At 46.2% G+C, this 12,405-nt stretch overlaps 1 long non-coding RNA gene across 3 annotated transcripts in view; it reads left to right on the top strand.

Moving 5' to 3' along the window:
- Nucleotides 1–12,405, top strand: part of LOC142818728 (uncharacterized) — a 114,628-nt gene that overhangs the window by 12,340 nt on the left and 89,883 nt on the right. The window lies entirely within an intron of this gene.

The following is a 12,405-nucleotide window of genomic DNA, read 5'->3' as shown; positions in this document are numbered from 1 at the left end:
GACTTTTGGGTTATCAGGTGAGCCCTCCTTGAGATGGCCTTGCCGTAGTTATACAAGAGTGCACTCCCTGTGTGAAAACGAATCATAACAAGGCATCTGATTAACCTGACTAAAGGTCTCTCCATAGGACAATAGTGGTATTAACCCAGGTTTACTATCTGCCCTGTGCCACCACCAATTAACACAGTGTAACCTGACCCGCATGGTTGTAAAACCTGTCCTGCCAACCTGTTACTGGAAAGGTGATCGCCTCAAATATATTTCTCATAAGGCAGCGTTATCTAAATAGCAACTGGCCGCACTTGTCTGGATTCTGTCCAGCTGCTTTGTTTGCTCCAAGGTTTTATATGTCAGACAAGGTTTGCCTTTGCATCATGTCATGACTGTTAACACATTTAGAACTTGAGACTGTGGGAGCAAGTCTGGAGTGGGGAGAGGTCTGCATTTTTATTACTGTTCAGTAACTTGGGTAATTATGCATTATCTACCTCATAAATCTTCTGCAGGGGGAACTGAATGTAGTACTCTTCACTTTCTTTGCAAAGCCATTATGTAGCATTGTTGTCATCTCTTAAAACCTGCCATGTTTCTCCCCAGAGGTGGCTGAATTTCTGTAGTGGCTAAAGTGATTCTTGTGCATATAAGTCAGAGATCTCTGAATCTGGCCAATTCTCCCAAGCCAGGGCCCTAACCAAATGGATATGTGCGCACATGCAGGTTTTGATCCAAAACCAGAGATTTGACACAATTCTGGTTTGGTGAAAACCTTTGGAAGGTTAGTTTTTGTTCTAGTGTGGAAAATTGGACTAGTCACTGTCCAATCTGCTCTGGTTAATAGCCCTTCCAAAGCTCTTGGTGATGGTGTTCGAGGAGCGAGAGGGTTGTTAGTTTCATTCGCTATCTTTTTCATCCTTGCTTAGTGTGGTTCTGGAATGTTCTTATTATCCATACAAATGTCTGTTCCCAAATTAAGCCCTTGGGTGGACATATGGGAAGCCACACAATTGTGGGACCAGACCATACGCAACAGCTAATCAAATGTACAAACAGCTTTTGTATGTGCACATAGATATTTATCCCCTCCCGGCATGGACAATGGCAATAACTGAGCAGCTGTGCAACAGCATGCACTCAAAGATGCACAGCTTTTAGGTTGTAGCCTTCTGCAAAGGGTACTCTAACAATGTGAATATGGGAAAAGTGGGTATTGTCTGGCTCCATTGCCTACGTTCCAACCTACATGAGGATGAACTTTCGGTTGTAGGGTTAATGATTCCCAGATGGTGATAAGGATAATAGCTGTTTGGTGGAAAGGTTACAGTACTGTATTGACACTATTCTCCCCTCGTTTATGGAAGCGCGGTGTATCTGGCTTATAAAGAATTGCCCTCTGCTCTCTCCATCTAGTCCATTGTTTACAGTAGATAATTGAGGACTGTGCTATTCTGTTGAGTTGAAATTCAACATGCTGCTTTATGACCTAGGAGAAATACTGCTTCGGATCATCCTGTCTGCAGCTTGGCTTGGGTGAACCACACTAGGTGTAAGGTGACAGTTATACTTGCACAAAGAGGCCTGCCTGCATTTGAATGTCCTGGGGTTTAATAGTCTCAGAAGGGTAGCTGTGTCAGTCTGCAACTGGAGGAGGGACCCTTAAAAAACAACCAATGGTCCTGCAGCAACTTAGAGATTAACAAAACATGTAGATGGTGTTGTGAGCTTTTGTGAGCACAAACCACTTCTTCAGATGAATGGAGCAAGGAATCCAGAGGTACAAATAAATAGCAGTAAAATAGGGAAGATGGGGAGGGGAAAAGAAGGGAAAAAAATCTTGTCAATTAGATTGCCCTTGGCTAAGTGAAGCTAATAGACTGGGCTGTAAGTGCCCGATACTTAGCTTTTGATGTCATTAAGGTGTTGAATATAGCGGCCCATCCAGTTCATGTCTTTATTGAAACTTTGGTTAAAAGTCTTACATTTGTAAATTAAGGCAAATTCCACAGCTTCTCTCTCCAGCTGGTTTTTGAAATTGCTCTATAAGGCTTTGTCTACACTGCAAGTTTTTGCAGCAGAAAATATGCTAATGAGGGACTAATTAGCATAAGTCACAATATAATTAGCATATTTTCTGCTGTTTCTTTTTGTGTAAGGTGATGCCTAAGCTGGAAAGGCATAAGGATCTTGCACAAAATGAGGTTTTTGCACAAAACAAAAGTGGCTACACTGCTTCTTTTTGTGCAAAAAACCCTTGTGCAAAAAGAAATGGCAGAAAATATGTTGTGCTTAAAAGAAGCACCCGGGATCTTTTTCAGGGGGATAAGGCAATACGCCACATTTATTGAACATACATAGATCAATCAGTACTTTATCATATGCATATGATACATTACACTCATGCACTCTCTCTCTCTCTCTCCCTCTCTCACACCTACCCACACCCCTTTCCCCCCCACACACAAGCATACTCCATCTTGTTGTTACCAAAAGTTGCTCCCCTAACTGCACTGGCCAGGTGAGTTAGATGGGGAGGGGTGCAGCCGGGCTTCTGCGGATCCGGATCGATGCTCCCATGTTAACAAGACAAAAACCGGGGGTCCCTCTGTAAGATGCCTCATATTTATCCCTCTCATGCAGCCAATTAGTCATCACCTTGCCTTTCTTAATGCTGCTTCAAAGAGAGTTCTTCCAAGGGCAGGCACTTGCTGCTTGACTCCCAAGGCATCTGTAGGTCCAGTCTTCTTAATGAGCTCACTTTACAGGTATTGTCTTGGATCTGGCTCCCAGACCTTCTCCACCCTTGCAACTGCTGCTGGAGGTGCTCATGTTTCATTCTCCATTCACACCTTATTAATTTCAATAGGACAATCAAGGAAAGGGGAGAGCTCAAAAGACATTTTTTCTTACAAGAGCTATATATATAAAAAGGAAAGTTTCTCTTAATATAAAGTTATAGGAGAAATGTTACAGAGATTCTATAAGAACACTTAAAGATATATCTAAAAGGACAAGATCTTAATACAAAGTTATATGAGAGTGATAATATTACAGGGATTTATCCATAAATATGCTAATGATATCACGATTTATGCTAATGAGTCCCTTATTAGCAAGTTTTCTGCCTCAAAAACACTCAGGGTTGACAAAGCCAAAGAGTGTAGTCACTCTGAGATCCATTAATGAGTGCCGGGGCAAGATAAAATGTTCCCCAACAGGTTTCTGTGTGTTACCATTTTGAATATCTGATTTGTGTCCATTAATCCTTTGTTGTAGAGACTGTCCAGTTTGGCCCAATGTACATGGCAGAGGGGCATTGCTGGCACTTGAGGGCATAGATCACATTGGTGGATGTGCAATTGTATTAGCCTCTGATGTGGTGGCTTATGCGGTTAGGTCCTGTTGTGATGTTGCTTATATAGGTGTGTGGACAGAGTTGGCACTGGAGTTTACTGAAGGGATGGGTTCCTGGGTGAGTATGATTGATGTGTGCTGCATGGTTGCTGGAAAGAATTTGTTTGAGGTTAGGGGATTGTCTGTAGGTGACGATTGGCCTGTCCCCCAAGGCCTGTGAGAGTGAGGGATCATTTTCCAGGATAGGGTGTAGATTGCTAATGATGTGCCAGAGGGGTTTAAGTTGGGGGCTGTAGGTTATGACTAGTGGTGTTCTGTTGTTTTGTTTGTTGGTCCTATCTTGAAGAAGCAGATGCCTGGGTACTCATCTGGCTCTTTCAATCTGTTTTTTCACTTCCCCAGGTGGGTATTTACATTTTAAGAATGCCCGATAGAGATTCTGTAAGTGTTTGTCTCTGTCTGTGGGGTTGGAGCAAAGCCTATTGTATCTTAGGTCCTGGCTGTGAACAACTGATTGGGAAATGTGTCTTGGATGGAAGCTGGAAGCATGTAGGTAAGTGTATTGGTCAATAGGTTTTTGCTATAAGGTGGTGGAAATGTGGCCATTGTGTAATTGTACTGTAGTGTCAAGAAAGTGGATCTCTTGTGTGGACTGGTCCACACTAAGGTTGACAGTGGGGTGGAAGTTGTTGCAATCCCTGTGAAATTCTTGAAGGGTCTCCTTCCCATGGGTCCATATGACGAAGACGTCATCAATGTAGCATAAGTAGAGTAAAGGTGCTAGGGGGCGAGAGCTGAGGAAACGTTGTTCGAGGTCAGCCATACAGGTATTGGCATATTGTGAAGCCATGCAGGTTCCCATAGTTGGGCCACTGACTTGAAGATATAAATTGTCTCCAAATTGGAAATAGTTGTAGGTGAGGATTAAGTCACAGAGCTCAGTCACCAGATGTGCAGTGGCGTCATCGGGGATAGTGTTCCTGACAGCCAGTAATCCATCATCATGTGGAATGTTGGTGTAAAGAGCTTCTACATCCATGGTGGCCAGGATGGTGTTTTCAGGGAGATTATTCATGTTCTGTGGCTTCCTCAGGAAGTCAGTGGTGTCTTGAAGGTAGCTAGGAGTGCTGGCAGCATAGAGTCTGAGGAGAGAGTCAACATAACTGGATAATCCTGCTGTAAGGGTGCCAGTGCTTAAGATAATGGGATGTCTGGGATTTCCATGTTTGTGGATCTTGAGTGGCATATAGAAAACTCCTAGTCAGGGATTTGGGGAGGGAGGGAGCTAGATTTGGTTCCAAGTTGTAGCACGTAGTTTCATGAGCAGATGGTCTAGGTTTTTTTTGGTATTCTTTAGTCAGTAGGATCAGAGGAGAAAAGCTTGTAGAATCTGGTGTTGTTGAGTTGTCTGACAGCCTGTTTCATGATGACCACAGCACCCCCTTTGTCAGCCTCTTTGATGATAATGTTAGAGTTGTTTTTTGAGGCTATGTATAGCATTGCATTCTGCATACACACTGCCTCAAAAACAATTGAATAGTGATTTTGTTCGTAGGGGTCCATTAGCATTTGTCTTCATCCCATTCTTGAGGGGCCAACTTGGTTGTTTTAATGACCATTTTCCAATTCTTCTTTCTTGCAAATGCTTATTACTGATTTAGAGGAATTTTGTGCTTTAATTTAAATCCATTCCCTTGTTCTTGGGGTAGATTTGATTTAATTCTTCTTCTGCAGTTGAAATCAGTGGATTAAATTTATGACCATGGAGCAGGCAAATACCAGGCATGACCTGCATGGCTGGAACTTACGACCTTGCAAGAGGAGGTTGGTCTTTCAAGCTATAAAACAGAGAGAACCAGATGGCCCCGTTCATGGGTTATTTCCAAGGACTGGACATTTGTGTTCAATCACTTCCTGGGGAAGCTGTGTTATCCCTTCCACTCCCCACTCCCCCACACACACATCATGGAATAAGAAAATGGCTCAGTCACTGATAAACAAGACCATCCCTCTCCTCCTGTGTGCCAGGGCATCACAGCTCCCTGCTAGCTCGCCCCAGCTGCTGCTACCCCAAAAGGCCCCTGCAGGGGAGGATGTTTAACTGAGGAGTGGAGGAATCAGCATTCGTTAAAGCCACTTGGGTCTGAATTAGATTATGCCTGAACCCCTATACCGAAGGTGCAACAGGGAGGAAATGATGCAGAGGAAAAGGATCAGCCTTGGTTCCTCCCAGAGCTCACTCTGTATGTAAGGGCTTGCACAGGGTTAGGGAGCAAGACAGCATGCAATGCGGTTTGTTCTTTCTCCCTCTGCTACTCCAGTCAGACACACTACTTTTTGCTCCCCAATGCTTTTATGCCTGAGCCGCTCTAAAAAGCCACAAAGACTCTCTCTAGGAGCTGAGCAGCAAATGTCAGGTTTCTGGGCACTGTTTTCCCAGTGTTGTTCAATACAGTTCACGTTTCCCACGCAGCAGTTGCATCATCTTCCTCTCTACAAGCATTGTGGTTAATAAAAGTAACATGTGCACAAGTTTGCAAGATAGGCATGAACGTGGGAGGCACACCCTGCCCACTCTGCAAGATGGGTGGGGTTACTTCTGGCCTAAAAACCTCCCGCCTCTTGAAAACAATCTATGCTTACTCCAGATCTGCAGTGGAGGAATGAATTTTTAGATGGCTGCCTTTTCCCCATGTTCATGAAAATGCAGCCAGTACCACATACATGGGATGTGTGGCTAGGAGATGATTCTTAAAAAAGTTCTTAAAAGCTGCTTAAGGGGGACACTTCTATTTACCTGGATAATAGGGATGGTTGGCAACTGATTTATGCCCATGGGTGGTTGGTGCAGCTGGGGCCGCGGGAGGCAGGACCCCAGTCACACCTACAGCCCTGGCCCTCCTGCTGAGGCCCTGCCCTCCATGGGGAGAGGAGGAAGTGGGGCAGCATGCTGAGCATGCCCTCCCCCTGAGGGGAGGAAATGGGTAAGTGCTCTGAGCAGGGGAGAAGGTGGGGCAGCATGCTGAATATGCCCCTGCCTCCCCAGAGCACTGGGGAGGGGAAGAGAGGTGAGGGGGCACACGCCCCACATCCCTGGTGCAGCGGGTGAGAGGAAAAGAGGCGAGCGAGGGAGCACACCAGGGAAAGGAGGAGGCCACGCAGTTCCAGCCTCCCCAGTCCAGGGCACGGGGAGTGCAGGTGCTGGGGGCAGCAATGCTCCACCCCCAAAACACCTATAGCAGGCATTCTGGGGGTGAAGTGTGGGCAGGGTCAGGCTGGTGGTTTGGGAAGGCAAAGCCATCCCCTGCCTAAGCTACTGGATGACCATGTTTATGCCTTGTTTGGGAAGAAAAGTGTGAGCTGCTTTTTTACACTGCCCATCTGTGAAATTGCTCTTTGAATCCCCTTTTTAATGTCGGACTGTTTGAATGTTTTACACAGAGTAGCTTTCACTATTTTCAAATTTTGCTAGGACACACTAAAAAGCACATAGTTCCACAACAATGGGTGATTTCTTGTGGCTCATACAACAGTGGGTGATTTCTTGTGGCTCTTCTGGTCCGTTCTTACTTCCTGACCTGTGTGTAAGATTAGAAGCCTAGCTGATGTGATTAAAGATGAAGGGTTGATGGAGACACCAGTGTGGGTCTAGGAGCCTCACTCTAGACATTGAACTTTGGAAGTGTTACAATCTCTGCAGTAGTCTCTGCCCACATCTCAGTTCCTACAAGGTCGCTTTTCCTTTGTTGGATGAATGTGTGCAGCTCAGTGGGATATCAGGAAACAAAACTATGCTGGGACCTATCACCATATATGTATTAACCCGTCAAGTAACAGTCCAGCCTCCAAGTGCATTCTTGAACGTCACAGCAGAAATTGCTGGGAAAAATGTATTCTCCGGGCATAAGCATGGGCAGGTTGTGTCAGGTCAGCAACACGCATTTCAACACCAACAAGCAGTACTTCCTTTTTTAATTTCCCCACTTGAGTCTGCAGCCATAGACGCTGACTCTGTAGGTGCTCCGGGTCTGGGGCATCTACCCTCTGCTTCCTCCCCCCCTCCCCCCACTGTATGCTTGTGGCTCCGTTTACCAACTCTTCCCCAGCCCTCCCTGCACATCTGAAGCATTGCAAATAGCTGATTCACTGCCTTCAGGAAGGTCTGAGAGGGAGTGGAAGGAGTGGGTATTGGGCGCACTTGGGCTAGGAAGGAGGTGGGTGTGACAGGTTCGGTCACAGAAACCCCTCCTCATGACCGTCATTTGATGTGCTGAAATCCCACTCAGCCCACCTACCCTGCCCTCCTCCGTGCCTCTCAACTCTGTCCTGCTGAGCCAGGCCATCTGGCCTTCTCCAGCACAGACACAGAGACAGGATCACAACCCTTTGCAGGGTCATACAGACACTGAGATCAGCCCAGCTGTGGGAAGGCTCAGCCAAAGGGACTTTCCTCAGCACTCAGTGGAAACTGAACCTTAGATAAATCTGTGTTACTCTGTATAAAGCCTTATACAAGGTAAGGTCATGTTGTTTTTCTCAGCGTAAAGAGAGAGATGCAGAGACTCCTTCCCCCTCCCCCAGGTGACAATTGCTTACACTGGGTTTATTAATAAAAGTGATTTTAGTAGGATTTAAGTGACCATAAGAGCTAGAAGACAGAACAATGTAGGTTACTAAACAAAATAAAATAATGAGGAGTCCTGTGGCACCTTAGGGACTAACTAAAGCTTATGCCCTAATAAATCTGTCTCTAAGGGTGTGCACACACAGCAAAGTTATTTCGGAATAACGGACGTTATTCTGAAATAACTATGCGAGTGTTTACACAACAATTCCGTGATTTTGAAATCATTTTGAAATAACGGATGGCTTATTCTGACTTCTGTAAACCTCATTCTATGAAGAAAAATGCCTATTCCGAAATCGTTATTTCAGAATAGGGGCTGTGTAGACACTCCGCTTCTGATATTTCAAAATAGCCCCTCACCAGGGCCATTCTAAATTATTCCTCCTGGGGCTCTAAATCGAGATAGCACATGTACATTAGGGAAGCCTGCCTAGGATTAATTTTGAGGCTTCCCTGTAGACATGCTGTTTTGAAATAAGCTATTTGGGTACGTCTACACTTTCTCCCTAGTTTGAGCTAGGGATGCAAATGTAGCCGACCGAAATTGCTAATGAAGAGGGGATTTAAATATCCTGTGCTTCATTAGCATAATCTTGCCAGCACGTTATTCCGCTCAATAGCTGATTTGAACCAGGAAGTGCGCTCCGGGACACGTTAGTTCAAATCAAACCCCTTGGCTCAAACTAACGTTACTCCTCAAAAAATGAAGAGTTTGATTCCAACTCCTCATTTCTAGCTGTTGAGCAGAATAACGCGCGGGTGAGATTATGCTAATGAAGTGCGGGATATTTAAATCCCCACTTCATTAGCAATTTCGGTCAGCTACATTTGCATCCTTAGCTCGAACTAGGGAGCAAGTGTAGATGTACCCTTTCAGAATAACTATTCCAGAATAGCTTATTCCGAAATAACAGTGCAGTGTAGACATAGCCTAAGGTGCCACAGGACTCCTTGTTGTTTTTGCAGGTACCTGTTGTTGAAGGTACAGCTAACACAGCTCCCCCTCTGAAAAAATAAAATAGAACATGTGAGATAAGCTTGCTACAGTAAGAAACTGGTTACTTGTCATATCTCACCCTCTGTTATTTTGATAAGCTTCTTTTGCATCCAGAAGAGCCTTCCAGTTTGGACTGAGTCCTTTCCCCCAGTACAGTTTCCAGTAAACATCTTGGTTAGTAAGCAGGGGTGTCCTGATGACTGGCAGCTGCCGCTATTGTTTGGTCTCCTAACTTTATATATCATGTGCGAAAGGTGGGAACTCTTTGTGTTCAGTTTAAACTTTTTCTCACCTTCAATAGAAAAATACAGCGTCCAAGATAGGTCCCAGCACCAGGTGACATGTCCACATGTCTTGGTAGGACCAACCAGAGCCCCTTCTCCAAAACTTACAGGAAAAACACGTCTATTCATGGATCATTGTCCTGAGTACTGGGCCATTAAATTCATTGAGTACCTCTAATAGCCCTCCCTTGGCATGGCTACACTAGAAACACAGGCTTATACTTCATATTTCTAACTTCAAACACAAGAATGATAAGTGCACACAAATAGGATATACACATTCAGCAGATTAGAACTTCCCAATGCCATTACACACGAGACATTTCACATAAAGCATAGTCCAGGTGTGTCACATTCATAAGCATATTTTCATAAAGCATATGGAATGCCCTGCGACAGCGGGAAGAGGTGGGTTGGAGGCTTGGGGGAAGGGATAGCATGTGTGTGAAGGAGGGGTGGAGTTTGGGGGATGAGGTGAAGTGAGTGAGGAAGGGGACCTGAGGTGGAGGTTGCAGGGATGAGGTGGTCAAGCACTCCCTGGCTAGAGGGGAAGTTGGTGCCTATGTCTGGACTGTAACAGCTCTCTTATGCAGCATGTCCGCAGCACTGAGACTGGAGCATTTTAAATCAAAAGCCCCACCTGCAAAGGACTACTCATTTTCAAAGTTAGACTACCCCTCTATGATTTCTCCACCTGCTATTGTGAGGCATGATTGCCGCGCGGAAAGTAACTTAACATTTCTTACAGGTGCTATCTTATTGAAACCTGGGTCCCTGCCAGCTCTTTAAATAGCTTCCCTGCTAGCTTTTGTCGCAGCTCAGCCAGCTATTGCTGGAGCTGCGCACCCAGGCACACCCACTTACTTTCATCACAGCATGATTGCCACAATGCAGTTTGGGTATGTCTACATTACAGCACTAATTCGAACTAACTTAATTCGAATTAGTTAATTCGAACTAAGCTAATTCAAATTAGTGCATCTAGACCTAAAAACTAATTCGAATTAGCATTTTGCTAATTCGAACTAGCATGTCCACATTGAGTGGACCCTGAACCGAAGTTAAGGATGGCCGGAAGCAGTGCCGGCAGGGCATCAGGTTAGGACTTAGAGTGTGGAGCTGCTGCCTCAGGCTAGCTGAGGGCTGTGCTTAAAGGGACCCGATCCCCACCCCGGACACACAGTTCTCAGGGTTCTCTGCTTGCAACGCAGTCCTGACTTGGAGTGCCCTGAGTGCCCACACTCGGCACATCACAGCACTCGGCCATCAGCCCGGCTGCACTTGCCGCAGGCTGCCATCTGGGGGGGGTGCATCGGGGGGCTGTCAAGATCCAGGAGACCCTGCAGGAGAACTTCCACCCCAATGAGCCCGCAGAGCCACCCCAGTCCTCCCCATTGGGGGCTCATGACCCATTCCTCCCTCACCTCCTTCCACTTACCCCTCCCTAACCCCCCTTCCTGATGTAAAAAATAAAGGACACGTGTTCAAAAATAGAAACTCTCTTTATTTAACAAAACTTGGGGGAGGGGGATTAACTTCTGGGGAGACTGGGAAAAGGAGGTGGGAGAGAGGAAGAGAGAGGGTGGAAGAGGGGAGGGGGAAATCTGGGAGGAGGGAGCTGGAAGGGGGAAGCCAGGGGAAGAAGGGGGAGGGGAAGTATAAAACTATGGTACGCCATATCTTCAGTACTGTGTACAGATGTGGTCTCCTCACCTCAAAAAAGATATTTTGGCCTTGGAAATGATTCAGAAAAGGGCAACTACAATGATTAGGGGTTTGGAACAGGTCCCATATGAAGAGAGGCTAAAGAGACTGGGACTTTTCAGCTTAGAAAAGAGGGGATTGAGGGGGGATATGATAGAGGTCTATAAAATCATGAGTGGTGTGGAGAGGGTGAATAAATAAAAGTTCTTCATTAGTTCCCATAATAGAAGGACTATAGGACATCAAATGAAATGAATGGACAGCAGGTTTAAAACTAAAAAGCGAAAGTTCTTCTTCACACAGCACATAGTCAACCTGTGGAACTCCTTGCCACACAAGGCTGTGAAGGCTAGAACTATAACAGAGTTTAAAGAGAAGTTAGATAAATTCATGGAGGTTGGGGCCATGGAGTGCTATTAGCCAGGGGGTAGAAATGGTGTCCCTGGCCTCTGTTTGTGGAAGGCTGGAGATGGATGGCACGAGACAAATCTCTTGGTCATTGTCTTCGGTCAATCCCCTCCGGGGTACTTGGTGTTGGCCGCTGTCGGCAGACAGGCTACTGGGCTAGATGGACCTTTGGTCTGACCCAGTACGGCCATTCTTATGTTCTAAGCTCAGGGCGCAGGGTCGGGGGTCTCACTGGACCAACTTGATTTTCATGCAAACCTGCTCCTGGGTTCGCATGTGGCCTTTGGTGGCCAGGCTGGCAGCTATCCTGCCCTAGACGGCCGCATTCCTGTGCCTATGTGGAGATCGTGGACGTTGGAGGCCTCCCCCCAAACCTCGATGAGGTCGACTATCTCCGCTTTAGACCAGGCGGGCGCCCGCCTCTTACAGCCCCGGGTAGGCTCCTGTGAGCCGCCAGCCTGGTCCTGGGAAGAGGCAGAGGGCTGGGTGGCAGTGGGTGGCTGGTTCATGCCGTGCCAGGTGCAGGGTCTGCTGGCAGAGTGCTGGCAAGCTTGCAACTGGCACGAGCACTGTAGCCAGCCCGTGCCCCTTTAAGGGCTCCGGGGCAGGGAGGGGGGCAGAAAAGTTTCCCTGGTTTGGCCCAGAGTGGCCAACAGGGCAAGCTGGGAAGAGCTAGCCTCCAACTGTTCTAATTAAGTGGCTACACAGCCCTTAATTTGAACTACTTAATTTGAACTAGGCATTAGTCCTCGTAGAATGAGTTTTACCTAGTTCGAATTAAGTTCGAACTAGCGGTTTGCATGTATAGATGCTATGAAAGTTAGTTTGAATTAACTTTGTAGTGTAGACATACTCTTTGGTAGCTCAGGAACTTCTCTTCCAGCATTGGAGGAGCCACGTTCTGCCTTGGCATATTTATAGCCTTGAGGACATCCCAGGAATAATGTTCTGAGATCCAAATTGGTTTGAGAGGCCCAAAAAATCTGCAGTGAAAACCCGGCAAAAATCATGGGACTTTTGCATCAGTGGAGCCCAGA

This window comes from Pelodiscus sinensis, chromosome 17 (assembly GCF_049634645.1).
Source record: "Pelodiscus sinensis isolate JC-2024 chromosome 17, ASM4963464v1, whole genome shotgun sequence".
NCBI lineage: Eukaryota > Metazoa > Chordata > Testudines > Trionychidae > Pelodiscus > Pelodiscus sinensis.
The sequence above is the reverse complement of the archived record's forward strand: the minus strand, read 5'-3'. Positions and strand labels throughout refer to the sequence as shown.